The sequence below is a fragment of the Siphateles boraxobius genome, unplaced genomic scaffold (assembly GCF_051911475.1).
Source record: "Siphateles boraxobius isolate OS27281-9 unplaced genomic scaffold, OSU_SipBor_1 130, whole genome shotgun sequence".
NCBI lineage: Eukaryota > Metazoa > Chordata > Actinopteri > Cypriniformes > Leuciscidae > Siphateles > Siphateles boraxobius.
In genome coordinates this window covers 15,467,848-15,483,799 of record NW_027508734.1, presented here as the reverse complement: position 1 = coordinate 15,483,799, position 15,952 = coordinate 15,467,848, and the positions used below count along the sequence as shown (strand labels likewise).

The following is a 15,952-nucleotide window of genomic DNA, read 5'->3' as shown; positions in this document are numbered from 1 at the left end:
AATAACAAACACTATATATAACAACCTTTGTCTTACAGACACTGACACAAAAACCTACTGCAGAGGAACAGGATGTCTGAAAGCAACCCATTAATCTGTGGTTCTCTCTCAAATTCTCCATTTCTTAGTCTCTTATCTCTGGAGTTATGGGTGTATACGCTCAGCGATGCTGATCTGCAAGCCGACAAGCATATAACACAATCAAAAAACTTTGTGTCCCATAACCCTCAGTGGGACTGCTTGGCGAGTTGAAACTGTTGAGTGACATTAGGAGGAGAAGGAACATCACAGATTCAGTGAGGTGTGTGCACATGTTCATGTGTGTGCATGTGTGCCAACCTACACAAAGACAGGAATAGCAAAAACAAAAATTATCACAAAGTCAGCGAGGTGCCTGTTTCTCCAGGGGCATGATGCCAGAGTATGTGTGTGAGAGAGGGATATTTCTCAGTAGGCGCATTGTTTGTTACACATTACACTGAATCTTTAGGATTGCTGTAGAACAGCTTGGAAGAGATCTGTTTTACAGAGTCTCCCTGAGACTGTGGCAGACAGGTCTTCCCTGCTCACTCTGCTCTGTCATCAATAAGACCCCAGATGAAAAGATCACAAAGCAAAGAGGATTAAAAGATAAGTGGGCAGCTTCATGGACCAATTGTAAATATGTATGTGACTGTGTGTTTCTCACAAATTATCATAACCTCCCAGTGCATGAAAAACACAACACTCTGTAAGACTAACTATCTCTTGTGACAACCTATATAAAAAAATAGGTCTTCACTGGTTCACTTGAGTCTAAAAACCCGGGGTTCTACCCAAGACCCGAATGGCAACATTTATTAATCCTTTTGTGGAAATGATTACCTAATTTATGAGCTCCACATTAATGATGCTCTACAATTCATTCAATAGAATGAGTGTAGGGATTTGAGTGTGGGGATTTGCTAATGAATTTTAACATAAATATAAATATCCTTGTCATTTGAGGTGCGACAAAGTTTGTGAGCTGTGTATCTACTTGGAATGGCTCGCCCAAGCAGAAAAATGCTGTAACCCAGGCAGATTTCGATTACAGAAAACCATCTAAATGCAGCTGATGGCATTCTACAAAAAATCAAACAACAGTATTTTTCAAGTTTTTCCTCAGCTGGTGAAAATGCGCAGAAAACAGTGTATTCCACATTTTTGACATACACAAAGTATAGGCACACTGGGTTAAAATGAATGAAAAATGGCCTTAAATTGTTTGTAATAGATGTATTTAGCTGAAGCTCAAGCAAAGCATTTCCAAATATTTTTACTATTGGTGATGCACAACATATTGATTGATATTTGGAAACGGATATACAGTACCAATGGATGTTTAATCATGCATTTCCATATCCCCTACATTTAGAAATTCAACTTTGTTTGACTACAATGAAAGTCAACAGGGTCCAAAAAAACAACATCACTGGACCTCATTAACTGTCACTGTATAGACAAGAGAGAGAAAAGAAAAAAAAGCACAGCATTTTCATTTTTGGTTGAACTAGCCATTGACATATAGTCTTTAATAAATTTCAAAAAGTATTTCCATTTTTTCATTTTTATTCTGTACATTATAATGTTGCGATGACTATGTTGGCTTAGTTTCTATTACTTTATTTTTAATTTATTAGGACAAAATTTGGTAACACTTTAGTCTATAGTCCACTTTAGACATTCTACTAACCATAAGTCATTTTGCAACTACATGTCAACTAACTGTCATTAGAGTATTAGTAGACTGTCTGCTTAATATTTGCTAACACTTTATTTTGTTGGTCCCCCAACATATATTCTACTGACAATAAGTAACTTGGCAACTACAAGTTAACTTATTCTACTAACCAGAACCCTAACATCTAACCATAACCTAACAGTCTACTACAGTCTACTAATACTCTAATTAGAGTTAGTTGACATGTTGTTGAAAAGTTACTTATAGTTAGTAGAATGTCCAAAGTGGACTATCAAAATAAAGTGGATCCCAAAATGTTAATATCAACCAAATACTAAAATCAGTTACTGACCATAACAATAAAATAATGGGCAACTTATTGTTATAGGACGGGATTTAAATATCAGAGCATCTCTAATATAGGTAACTGATACGTAATATCAATATCCACCCAGTGAACTCTGCTATAAAGCAGATACTATTCTGAGGACAGTTAGGTTCATCTGATTACATGTGCAGGTATAGACAGTGGTAAACAAGTCTTGATATATGGCCTTTTAACAAGGGACAGAGACTGATCTGGATACAGACTGACCCTCTTTATTCAATCACTTCTTTGATGTTTGGCTGCCTTCCTGTCCTCCAATCCTGTCTGTCTCGCTACTTCACAGCATAAATTTTGCCTCAGACATATCCTTGTGTCATTTGCTGAGGCCTTGAACTTTAGTCAAGCAAAGACTCCTGCCCTTGACAATGTTAATTCATGTTCTCCACACTGGTTGAAATCTCAAAGTCACACCAGCCGATGTGAAAGCACACAGTGCCTGGCACATACCAGCGAGTTGTGATGTCACAGAGGGCACACAGCAGGACAGTAAATGAACATGCTGGATCTATTGATGCCACCCCAGAGAGAATGTCAGCTCCCCATGAAGACACAAAGAAAAGATTTGGCCGTGTAAAGCCTATTTATTTATCTATCAAAAATAAACCTTAGAGGCTGAGGCTTAAAGGGTTCACTGTGTAGTTTTTTTTAAGTATCTTATTAGCTAAAATCAATGTCTTTAAAATCAATAACATATTCATAAATATGTCCTCACTGGTGTAAAATTACCTCTGCCAATGATCTGAATTATCCTCGTAAGTGAAGAATTTCTTATCTTTATTTACATTGGATGGGTAAGTCCAAGGAGGCTTCCATGTCGTTCTGCCATTTTGAAAAACTATAATAGCAGAGAGGGACAAAAAGCACTAGCCTACCTCAACGCTTTTTCGTTCAGAGCCAGGGATATGTGACTGAAACCAGCTGAATGTAATTATAACAAAGCTAAACACATCTCTTAAAGCTAATAAATGCACGATTTCGAGTATATGTGGTTTGTGTGTGATTTTCGTGCGATTTGGGGTATTTTCAAATGAATAAAGAATGTTTACAGTATGCATGCTAAGCAGATGTAGCCCATAGCTGCATATAAAATGCTAAATATCTAAATATAACATATTTAAATATAAATATTTAAATATAACATATTCAACCTTTTTTGATTTAAAACGATTTAAAACCGTTATCAGAATATGATACAAATACTCGATGGTGGTTTAAAGTGAGCTTTAAAGCTCCAGTAGGTAGCTTTTGTAAACAAATATTTGTTAAAACTCTCATTATGTCCTGAAAGTAGAATATGAGACAGATAATCTGTGAAAAAAATCAAGCTCCTCTGGCTCCTCCCTGTGGTCCTACTGCCATTTGCAGAAATACACCGCTCCCAGGTCAGAAACAACCAATCAGAGCCAGGAGGAATGTCTTAGCAGTGTCAATCACGCTCGTGTACGCGCTGATCACCCCTCTCTTGCACAGCGCGAGCGCGTACCGTCGTTCGTGACTCTCCTGTTCAAACTCGTTCATCCAAATGAACAAATCTTTTTTCGAGTCATTTAGTTCAGTCAACGAACGAAATGACTCAAAAAAAGATTTGTTCATTTTGAACGAGTCTTTTTCGGAGTCATTTCGTTCATTCAACGAACGAATGACTCGAAAAAAGATTTGTTCATTTGGATGAACAAGTTCGAACAGGAGAGTCACGAACATGCATCACAGAACAGAGCAAGGCAAGCATTTGTGCTTATAAAACTTAAAGTTTTTTATTTATTATTGAAATGACCGATAGTTTCGCTAGATAAGACCCTTATTCATCGTCTGGTATCGTTTAAAACCCTTTGAAGCTGCGCTGAAACTGTCGTTTGGTCCTCGAAACGTTTGTGTCCTATTGAAGTCCATTATATGGAGAAAAAGCCTGGAATGTTTTCATCAAAAAACTTAATTTCTTTTCGACTGAAGAAAGAAAGACATGGACATCTTGGATGACATGGGGGTGAGTAAATTATCAGCAAAAGTAGCTATAACTTATAGAAAGAGTGCAACCTTATAAAGTTACATGTATTGCAAAATACATAATGATTTGAGGACCAAGTTTGTAGTCAAAGTATGGGCAGGCCATAGTCAATGTAAAGCATATTGTTGATGTTTCGTCCCTATTAGTGAATGTTCAATAACTGTTTATAATCCGCCGTCATCGGTGGTCCTGCTTACTAGCCTGCGCGTTCACGGCAGGCTCCGCTGTGGGGGAGGAGCTGTGGAGGGAGGGCTGTAGCGCAGCAGAGAGCAAGGGGGTTGGACCTGTAAGTTGTGCTTGTTCAAATTTTCAGGCTAAGTCAACATTTTCTCAAAACTCCCTACTGCAGCTTTAAGTAAAAGTATAATATTAATCTTTTAAATTGTGTCATGTAGCTTGATGCTACTTGTTGTTCTAATCCACCTGCTGCAGGAGTTCTATTCCATAATCTAATTTGTTAAAAGAATTCACATTATATAATAGTTTATAGTTTTTGCTGTTGTTTTTTAGCAAGACTTAAGATAATACTCATTTATTTATTTATTTATTTATTTAATTATTTATTTAATAAGTGGATTATTCATGTATAGTGGGGTAAAAGAGGTGTTGGTGGCCAAGCCATAACGCCAGAATAAAGGCTATAATGGCTGAATTCAAACAAAAGAATAAGGATAAAAGAATAATGAAGATTAAGTCTCATACAGGCAGAGGTGTGAAAAGTTCGTCAATTTACAACAATAGAGCATGAATGACCGGTTTTCCTCGCCAGACATTAGTCAAAGACTGTAAATGGTTGTTTACAGGGCAATACAATATTTGATAAGCATCTTATCAGCTTTTTCTAAAAAAACTCCCCTGACATCCTCTTACTTAAGTCTTCAGAGCATGGATAATTCTAGAGATATCATCCTCAGATTTGAAATGAAACATGACCACACGTGTGGCTACACTTTAGCTGTGGTTATAAGTTGTTATACTACATTCATATAATATATATATATATATATATATATATATATATATAGACCCCTTTTCAGTTGGTAAACATGGTGACGTTTTTTGTGGGCGGAGCTTAGGTGGTGGCAGAACGATCCCTCTGGCCGCTTCCCTAACGTTAGTATGCAAGTTTTGTTAGGTTGTTTTTTAACAATGACTTGAGAAAATCCGATTTTATCTTAATGTGCAAGGTCACTCACTGTCCAGGACTGCGATTGTTATTTGCAAAAGTTAATTTTAACGGACGGAACCAAATTGCCCGACCCATAGCCGTTACACGCTCACTCAATGATGGACAATCTGACAGGATTAACGTTAACGCTAGGCTACTTCCGGTTGAGTGACCTGACTTCTACACCTATCCAATAGAGAAACTGAGTGCATATAAATCTTTAGATGCCTAGAACTATGTGATGAATGGTCACATACAAGACTTGTGTGGTACGATCCGCAGTTCTGCCTAGCCAGCGCCATGAAGACGACAATGTAAAGAGTAACATTACGGTGCAATTTTAACAATGTGAATATTTTATAGAAATAAAAATTCCAGATACAGCATATTCATTTTTTCATTGATTCTTGCACCCAACAAAACAACAAGATGACATTTAATAATAATAATAACAATTTAAGCTCCTTATTATATAGCCGAATCTGTGCTGGTTGTTATTTGCCGCCTGCAGTTTTACCTTTGTTTTGCCTCCAGCTAGCGCCGTGACCTAACTGTGACGTAGGCTCGAAATTGGTCATACATATTTTGTTTTATGTTTGAGCTTCTATATCTCAATACTAATAACAGTCTGGTTAATTCTGAGTCTCTTGAACTGTAAACTCTCAAGAGTTGGCTTTCTAAATATATGTTGGTTATGTGTCTATTCAGAATGACTTATGAGCAGCAACCTTTTTATTTTGGGTATGTCATGTATGCCAAAATGCATGGCATTCAAGGTTTATTTTATACAATTGAAGAGTGATTCACTCTGTAATTTTATGTTGTTTTGTAAAAAACTTTTAGATTCTGTTAATAAATATATATTTTTGTGTATTTTCAATGTTTTCTGCCGAGTTCAGCATTGCTCTTATATTATGTCTAAACTCTACTTTCAGCGCCATGTCAGGACACTTTTGGGGTGCAGCACCACATGACCTTTTAATATAGGAGCTGAAATAAACAAGATGTGTAAAAAAGGCAGTTGTTTTACAATTGTTCAATTATATCACAGTGCAATCAAAATATTTATCAAAATCTATTGCAAGTTCTGGTCATGTGGACCTTATAGTGTATACTAGTGTGTAGTGTAGGATAACATTGTATTAGGGGCGGTTCCTCTGAGGAGGCAAGGGAGGCAGTGTCTCCTCAAAAAAATTGGATGAGAAAATAACATATATTACAAAAATAAAACAATGCAAATATTACAAAATGTGACATGTGTATAAATGACTTGTTTTTCTAAAGTAATACTGTCCAACGCCGCATCTCTCTTACCTTCCCCTGAGCCCACTGAGTTTTAACAGACCCCCTAAAGCGTGCCGTGGGTTTGGTGGGGGGGAATTGAGAATGAATGGGGGAATGTCTCGTGAAAATTGGATATGATCTGTTGTGATATGAATGGTTTGTGCAGTAAATCGCGCTCAAGAATTGGCCTGAATGTAGAAATGATGGCAATCATTTAGGGAAGACTATTTAAAAGTAAGAAACAACTCACCCACTTAGATATCACTGCTTTATGTCATGTCAAAATCAAACTTGAAATGGCCTAAAACCGTGATCACTGTGGGGGGTTTTGGAGAGAATTCAGTTTGGGGAAATTTAAGGTACATTTTCGTGTCTGTGACCAGTGTTTACAGAGCTTGATGACTGATCAAAATAAGTTGACTATTAAAAAGAACAGCTGAACATCGGTTCACAAATATATTCTTTAGATTGGTACTGCCTTTTGGATTAGATGTAAAAATACATAAAACACTACCTTAATGAGATTTATACTTGGTTTTAATAAATAGAACATTAATTAAAACACATACACACATAGTCTAAAAATAAAAAATAGAATTGTATTTGGTATTTATGTAATGTTCATTTAACTAGGAAAACATGGTGTAAGAGACACATGAATTTACATTTATATATATATATATATATATATATATATATATATATATATATATATATATATATATATATATATATATATATATATATATATATATATATATATAAACTGTGAGGATCCTCGTTTTAAAACACCACTGGACACAGCTGTATTTAATAGTGTTTAAAATGGCTGTTCAGTTTTGCACACACATTCTCCAGTAAAATTGATGTAAAAGATCTCAAATTCATAAAAAGATAGCACGGGTATAAGTGAAATCAGAAAAGAGGTTGAAAGAGGACGGCTGCAGGGGGGAAGGATTGTACAGAATTGAATTGAAAGCCGATGTGTGGGAGGATAGATGTTTGAATAGCTCACACCTCCTGTAAAAGTCTGAGAGGTATTTTAAAGTCTCCTTCTGACACCATGATCTAAAGGGTTTCTCAATGTCACAGAAAGGGACACAGTGTGAACAGAGAGGCAATTACACTCAATGCTTTTTCTATTTGGCACAACGTGTATACTCGCATGAACACACAAAAACACACAAACACCCCAGAAGTCAATGACCTCTAAACTGACACTTGGCCCCAAATTTCCAAAATATCTAGCATAGTCAATATTATTTCAGTTGTCGTTAGTAAGTCAACCATATTGCTCACACTTTATTTATACTTAAGTACTTTATTTATACTTTACTCATTCTTAAACTTAACATCACAGACATAAAACTTTCACTTAATACTCAACTAAATACTTATGTATTAATATATATTTGCAGGTGCTTTTATCCAAAGTGATTTACATTGCATTTAAGGTATTGAGCTACAGGAAGGCCATTGCAGGATGAACTATATCATAGAGACTTGGTATGGTATAATGTTTTAAAGTGGGCTTGTAGGTAACCACACAGCAACCACCTAGCAACACACTAAAACCCACAGAAAAAAACAACTACATAGTAACGCCCTGGCAACCACTATAAAAACATAACATTGTAGCATCCATTTTTGCACTGGTAAGCGCCACTCACATTCTTCAAAAGGTTTGAATGCTCTTTCTAATAAGATATGGAGCTTTTCTGAGGAACCATGTCAATTTAGAGCCCTTTTGTGGAAGAGTTTGTTTTCGGAAACTTTTACAAAGTATCTGGACGCCACCGATGTCTGTAGCCATGCACGATAAAAATAATGACTCTTCCTGGCCCTACTCCATGCTTCACAACTTTATGGGTATTAAGCCCTTTCTCCTTCATAAATGAAATATACTTGCATTTTTACGACTACGGGACACTCCACAGGTGCAGCTGTAAAGCAGAGGCTTCACTGTGTGCGTAATATAACGTTTGTCAATCGTGAAGATGCATTTTCTGGGCTAAAAATCAGGTTTTAGACAACATAGCCATACTGGAAAAAAACATATTAAACTAGTCTAAACTTGTTTTTTAGTCTTATCCTTCCATCTAGACTCAAGCTGAGTCTTGAGAGACCAACTTAAACCAGCTGAAACATGCAAACCCTAGATTAAGCTGTTTTTTTTGTGTGATTGTGATGGATGGGTACTGATGAGCTATATAAATACATACACATGTACACAATTATTATTATTCATTCATTAATTTACATAAACACTTTTTCATGCTTTGAAACCTTCTGCTAATTTCAAAATATCCTACCTGCTTCTGTCAATTCAGATCAATTCTGCACACAAATCAATCAGGGTCTAATGTGTTTATGTCCGTGTGTGTGTGTGTGTGTGTGTGTGTGTGTGTGTGTGTGTGTGTGTGTGTGTGTGTGTGTGTGTGTTCTGCAAATGGCAAAATGGTGAAAATCGCGGTGCGGCTGCATTGTGCTCCGGCTCATATGCGTTCCAGGTGACAGTCAGCGATTTATACAACACTCACAGCCTTCTGAAGTCCCACACATTTTGTACACGCAGGGTCCAAAGCTACATGCAAAGCTCTGTGTGTTTTTCCACAGTCGGAGCTTCAACCCTCACAGTGAGAGACAGACAGAATGCATATGAGGAATTTCTGTTGACACCAGCTGAAGTATTTCCAGTAAGTACAATGGAAACAGAAAGTCCAGATTTAAAATTAGAACATGATGAAAATAGAACATCAAGACAAGAGAAAAAAACAGCATAGTCAAGGCCATTGTTTAGTTTAAAGTGTCATGCACATTTTGAAATTAAACAAAAGAGACATTAAGCAAAAAAAGGACATCTGTAGCACTTCTAAGCATACTACTGAGCTACAAAGACTACAAATGATCCACTCAAAGTCTACAAATACAAAATAGCCATGTGTCCTAAAAAAGTCTTACTCACTAGTAACACTTGTTCCATCATTAATGATAACTACACAGGAACAAAGCAGAAAAGTATTGTAAGTAAGTTAGTAAGTAATAGTGCTCAGTTGAATGATGTAGTTATTTTAATTATTTTTTAATAAAAAATCGGAGCATTGCTAAGAACTATTATATACAGGGTCATAATTAATGTGAATAATGTATAATTAAGTCTAAAGTGATGATTATGATAACCCACTAGTAGTGACTCAATTATCATCAAATCTTTCAGGTGGAATTACTAATTATTTGGAACAGTATTCTAAAGTAAAAAGCATGATAATTCCCACCCAGTAATGACTGAAGCTATTGTAAGCTTTTGAGGTTTTTGTAAGGATTTGCATAATATTTGCTTCTGACGAATTTGGTAACACTTGATTCATCACTAGTGGGTTACCATGATCTTCACTTTAGAATACTGATCCAAATAATTAGTAATTCCTTTAAAAGGATGTAGTAAAACTTGAGTCATTACTATCCAAATCCTTACAAAAACCTCAAAAGCTTACAATGACTTCAGTCATGACCAGGCAGTTACTCCTAGAGGGTTCCCATGATCTTCACTTTAAAATCAATTATACATTATGTTCTTAGTAGTCCTTTGGGAAGTATGGAAAAATTGTAGTTACTTATTAGCTAATATTAGCTAATAGTGAACTACCTCATTCAACTGAGCGCCATTACTTAATAATTCCTTAAGGAGTTTCTTTTTAGTTAATACTAGTTAATGTTGATATTGCATTACTCCTTTGTTCCTGTGTAGTTATTCATTAATGATGGAACACTATTATAAAGTGTACATACTCTTCTTATAAATATCGTTTATAAACAACTGATACAACGTTGTCTGTTATCACTGAAAAGCCTCTCAGCAACAAGAACAAAAATAAACAAAGAACTTTGGTCCTTTTTACTCATTGTAGCAGATGCCTAGTTTATAATACACTGAACCATAGTATTCCATTTATTTAATAGCTCAGGGGCCTTTAACCTTTTACAGATTGTTTGGTGGATAAAATTAAGTAAAATAATTGTAAAATTATTAATAAATTTTATGTGGCTATTTTAACTTTAGCTTTTTTTATATTTGGTTGTAGTGAACTTAAAGTATAGTTCACCAAAAAATAAAAATTCTGTCATCATTTACTCATCTTCATGTCATTTCAAAAAGGTTTCATTTTATTTTTCTGAGGAACAGGAAAGAAAATATTTTTAGAAATGTTTTAGGCTACATCTGAATTTGCATACTTCTCTACTAAATAGTATGAGAAAAGAGTATGTTCGAATTCTTCATGAAACAGTAGTCAAACCCAGATGACTTACTACTTCCGACAAGATTCTGAAGAGCGCATCTGATGGACACGACTAAGAATTTGTGAATAGCATTGAAATAATGCAACTGATGCTGGTAGGTCACATGACAGATACATATACTCTAAGAACATACTTATAACGGTCAGAAGGTAATTACTTATTCAAAAGCAGCACCTACTCCAAGATTATGTAAATAAATTCATGCAACACATAATTTTAAAGAAATTCTCACATAAAAATATCTTCAATATTGCACAACAATTGGCAGACCCCTGCAGTACTACCACAGACATCCTACAGGTTGAGGGCCCCCTATGAAGACCCCTGGTATACCTTGAATGCAGGGTTGCTTTGTATAACGCATAATGTCTGCCAATACATCAAATATAAATGAATGCACATTAGTTCAAGTACAGTGAACTAATTAACTATTGCTAGGCCCAGAGTTACTTCCTGAGTGCAGCAACACTGAAAAACAATCTGCATTTAATTTATTACTTTCATACACTGACATTAGAAATGTGTTTCACTGATCTTTTTAATAGATGTAATCGTGCGTATACATCAGCGTAGAGAATGATGCAGTGTGTGAGGAATATTTAGGCCTGGTATGCAAATACAAAGAAACAATGAAAACTCTTATGTTCCTGTGTATATTCTAAACAATTCCTAGGAGCTGGGAAAACAGGTTCTACAACAAGACACCATGTTTTAATGATGACTTCTCACTCGATTGGACTTGGAACATGCTGACAGGCATGAAAATCAGAATTACATGAATTGATGTGTCTTCAATGGGCTGAGTCATTTTTTCCGCATGGTTTGTGTTCCCTTCCACTATTTGTTGCTCCATTCTTTAATACCTTCAAAAGTTTCAACATGATATTCTAGTACTGTCCCTTTTGAAACCCCTTCAAAAAACTGCAAGACATTTTTATAGTTATCACTACACTAAGTACATGCAGAAAATCAACATTTGAGATTCACTCCCACTAGTAAATGTGGCTGTCACTTCCATTCGTCCTTTTGCTAATAAACAGATTGCTGTATAAGCTATATTATATCAGGCCAAGACTGCATTATGCTATCCTTGCTGAAGTTCTGATCCCAACTGCTGACACTATCACAGTTAAAGGGTGTAACAACTGGAAACTGGCTGCTGGAATGAACATGGGTCTCCAAAGGCATGTCTCATAAAGAAACATCTCACCAGTCAAGTCATGTGAAAGGAAAGAGAGAGGTGCAGTGACAGTGCCAAAGACACAGCTACACTCATGAATACTGAACAACTGAAGAGAAACTGGCACTTGATTTTTCTTATTCTGGTATGTCAATTCCCTTCATGAGGGAAGCCAAAAGTCTTTGATGAACTTAACTCCAAATGTTTCATTTGATATATTAAATCCTAGTTAAAATTAACACTGCCACTCCTCTGAAACCCTTGGAAATACACCATCAATCAAAACTTTGAGGTTGGCAATATTTTTAAATTTTTTTGAAAGAATTATCTTATGCTCACCAAGGCAGCACTTATTTGATCAAAAATACAGTAAAAACAGTAATATTGAGAGGTATTATAATAATTCTAAACTTTTAATATATTTTTAAATGTAATATATTATATTCAATATATATATTTTTGTGGTGGCAAAGCTGAATTTTCAGCAGCCTTTACTTCAGTCTTCAGTGTCACATGATCATTCAGAAATCTTTCGAATATGCTTATTTGGTGCTCAGAAATGTCACCTTTGAGCAATTAATGTGTCCTTGCTGAATAAAAGTAGGCCTATTTATTTCTTTAAAAAAATCTCACTGACCCCAAACTTTTGAACAATAAATGTTACATTTAGTCAGAAGTGTGGCAAGTATGACCTCTCAGAATATCAAAATGCCTCTGTGATTCATCCCAGCACAGATGCTGCCCAGGGAAGAAAAGTGACATATGGGGCATCTCTTGTATTTTGACACCTAAAAAAGACAGACTCAGAGGGAAACGGCCGGAGAAGCTCCCACATTCTGTGGCACTGAGCCTTGGATGTCTCTAGTCCCAAGGGTTGAACTCTGTGACAGGTGGGCTGTTTCTGTAGCTTGTCTCTGAGGCTGTAAACTGGGGACATGGGTGCAAGAGCACACCAAGACAAGATCAGATGAGATGAGATGAGACGGGATGGGGGGGGGGGGGGGGGGGTGACAGAGAGGAAAAGAGAGAAAAAGGCAGACAGGCAGAAAGGGAATCTTCCCCTGTGGACGGACACAATGGTTTCAATGTATTTATCCATGTGTGTTTTTGTGTTCGGTGCCTGTTTGGCCAGCTTTCGTTTTGCATAAAGAAATTAAAGAACACAAAATGATTAAGCAGAGGATCTTCTAATGCTCATAGTAATGGTCACACCAGCAAATTAATTTAAACTGGAGCAGGTCAGGTCACCTGCTTAAGATTATTGACATTCTTTATCTCACCATCAATGTGTGCTTGATGTTAGTTAAAACAAACGCATTGAAAAGATATGCCAACAAACATTTTAAATGCAACAAAAACAAATGTTATAAAAAAAAACAGAACCACAATCAAGCCAAAACTACTACAATTTACTGTGTTTCATTCATAGTGGTGAGCCATTCCCACTGGGTACAATCAGACCTGACAGAACACTGAATAAGCACAGTCCAGGGCCACGCAGACAAAGCCCTAATGCCTGAACCAGGCAGCCGATTCATATTTATGAGAAACCCCACAGAGAAGCAGAACATTAAACATAAAACCAAAGCTCAGAACACACTCCAGCACAGCCTCACACCGTCAATTTCTCTCCAGGGTGCTGACTCTTGACCAGTTGTCCACTTCAATACATAAACTAATGAGATCAGAAAGAAAATGATGAATGTTGATTCCAGATGAGCTAAGATGTATTATAAACGATCCGGAATGAGTATGAACAAAACAAAATCACAACCAGGGAAATGCATAATTCACATCACATAGATAATTTCTAATGGACCCTTTTCGGGGTTATCAGAAGTGGAAGTCACCATAGATGGGTAAACTTATATAGTGGTGAACAGGTTACTTCATCAAATATGATTGTTGGGTTTCCATTTGTTCCAATAGTAAAATAAAAATAATCCACAATAGCATTTCCAAAACAGGAAAAAAATAACAGAGATGGATTACAGTAGTCAGAGGAGAGAAAGATTACAAATTTACCATCAGCCATTGTATTAGAAACACCTTCACAGCATGTTTTTGTAACTTAAAGCCAAAGAAATGTTGATATAAATGTACATTATTATTATATTTGTTTAAATAATGAAAATAAAAATAAGTGTTGCTTGATTTACAATGTTAATAATTGTAGATACTATCACCCCAGTCTGTGAAAAGTAGACCTATCCATTGGTAATATTGGTTACATATGACCTCAGGCCCAGGGAAAATAAAATGTGGATTAAAACAATATTTCATCTAGCCCATTTTAATTGCCTCATGGAATCACCAAATAATTAAATGTCTTAAAAACAATATAACAATCCTAACACACCTTTTTATTAAACAATAGGATGCTAATTAACTCACTTTCATTCTCAAAAAGCAGACTTAATGTAATTTTTAAACTACGCTAAATGTGGAACAATTACGCATGCAACTCTGCGCACGGATGATGTCAGCCGTATTGCGTCATTTCATCTTATTACAGCGTTCACTTTTCAAACCGGTACGCGTCCTCACTATTTCACGCGGGCGCGCGCCTCTCCAAGTCCCACTAATAAGGAATTGGAAGGAATCTGGACAAATCGCGTCGCATAATGTCACCACACGAAACCAACAGTAATAAATAACTGCTAGTCTCAGAGAGACCCCACTTATTAAATTGATGGCACCAATTAATCGTCTATTTTAATTAGATCAAGCCAAATACACCTTGTCTCTACATATCACTGAATCGGACTCATAAAACTGGATTTCTTAGAGCAAAGACGCATTTAAATGCCACTGGAAGGGGATTCTTTTTTAAGGGGATTCGACTCTCTTTGACATTGACAGTAAATTGCAAACCATCAAGGAAAGACTTGAGTAGCCTAAGGTCATGATTCTATTTCATGAACATGTTTGACTTAATGTGTTTATATCACTTGATTGACAATATGCGTAGTATAGATGTGGAGCGATGTGCAGAGGAAGCATTAAAGTTCTGTTACACATCACAGCGCATTCAATACGATGTTCATCTCCAACTACATAATAGCAAAATCACCAGCAATGCCGTCATTAAAATAAGCTTTTATAGGGTTTGCAAGATGTGTTATCTTATCCTGCGCGCACGATCATTGCCAAACAAAGATAAGCTAAATTCTCTCTAAATCCACATTTTAAAACGTTAAGAATTCATTCACTTTCCGAACTTACCGTCGTTTTCAGACATAAGTAACTGTGAATACTTTAATCAGGCTTTTTTAAATACTTTTTTTCTACAAATTAATATGTAAATTAATTGTAAAAATACAATTGTTAAAGGAATACGTGATACTTCGCAAGTGAGAAGAAATGTATAGACATCCATCTTAAAAGAATTAAATAAATAAACGCCAGTATTTTTTCGCACGTAAAAAATATTAAATGTTATTAATGATTAACTCACCCATTAGAATATCGTCTGCTTCCTCTGACCTGCCAGCATTCTTGCGTTTCTCCTCTCCTTTTTAGTCTTCTTTCACTTTCATTGATGACGAATTCCTCAAGAACGCAAAGCAGGACGAGGATTGTGCTCATTCAGACTGAAGCGCGGAAAGAGAGAGGGAGGGAGAGAGAGAGAGAGGGGGAGAGAGCGCGCGCCGTCACTGCCTGCAACCAGTCGCACACCAAACAACGCGCGAGGATCCACAGGCTGTGTTAATGCAGCTGCGCTCTAGCGCACGGCCACGGGTAGCAAGGGTGGTGCCCAGGCACTGTTTATCTGTAACGCATCTCACTATTCTCGACGGTCCGGTTTAATTACTCTGAGTTTTCAATTAGTGAACGACTGAGCACCTTTCTCACCATCAAGAAAACGGAAAGTCACGCACAGAGATTTCATAATAAAGTCGTTTTAGAGCATGGTGTAAATCAAT

General features: G+C 36.3%; 1 protein-coding gene across 6 annotated transcripts in view; it reads right to left on the bottom strand.

The window, feature by feature from the left end:
- Positions 1 to 15,724, bottom strand: part of htr2cl1 (5-hydroxytryptamine (serotonin) receptor 2C, G protein-coupled-like 1) — a 113,655-nt gene extending 97,931 nt beyond the window's left edge. Inside the window, exon 1 of one of the 6 annotated variants that reach the window (XM_077228098.1) lies at positions 15,484 to 15,724. The gene's annotated coding sequence lies outside the window, so the exon portion shown is untranslated. The remainder of the gene's footprint in view (positions 1 to 15,483) is intronic. The other 5 variants (XM_077228102.1, XM_077228100.1, XM_077228099.1 and 2 more) reach the window with 5 other exon arrangements.
- Positions 15,725 to 15,952: the final 228 nt, after the last annotated feature.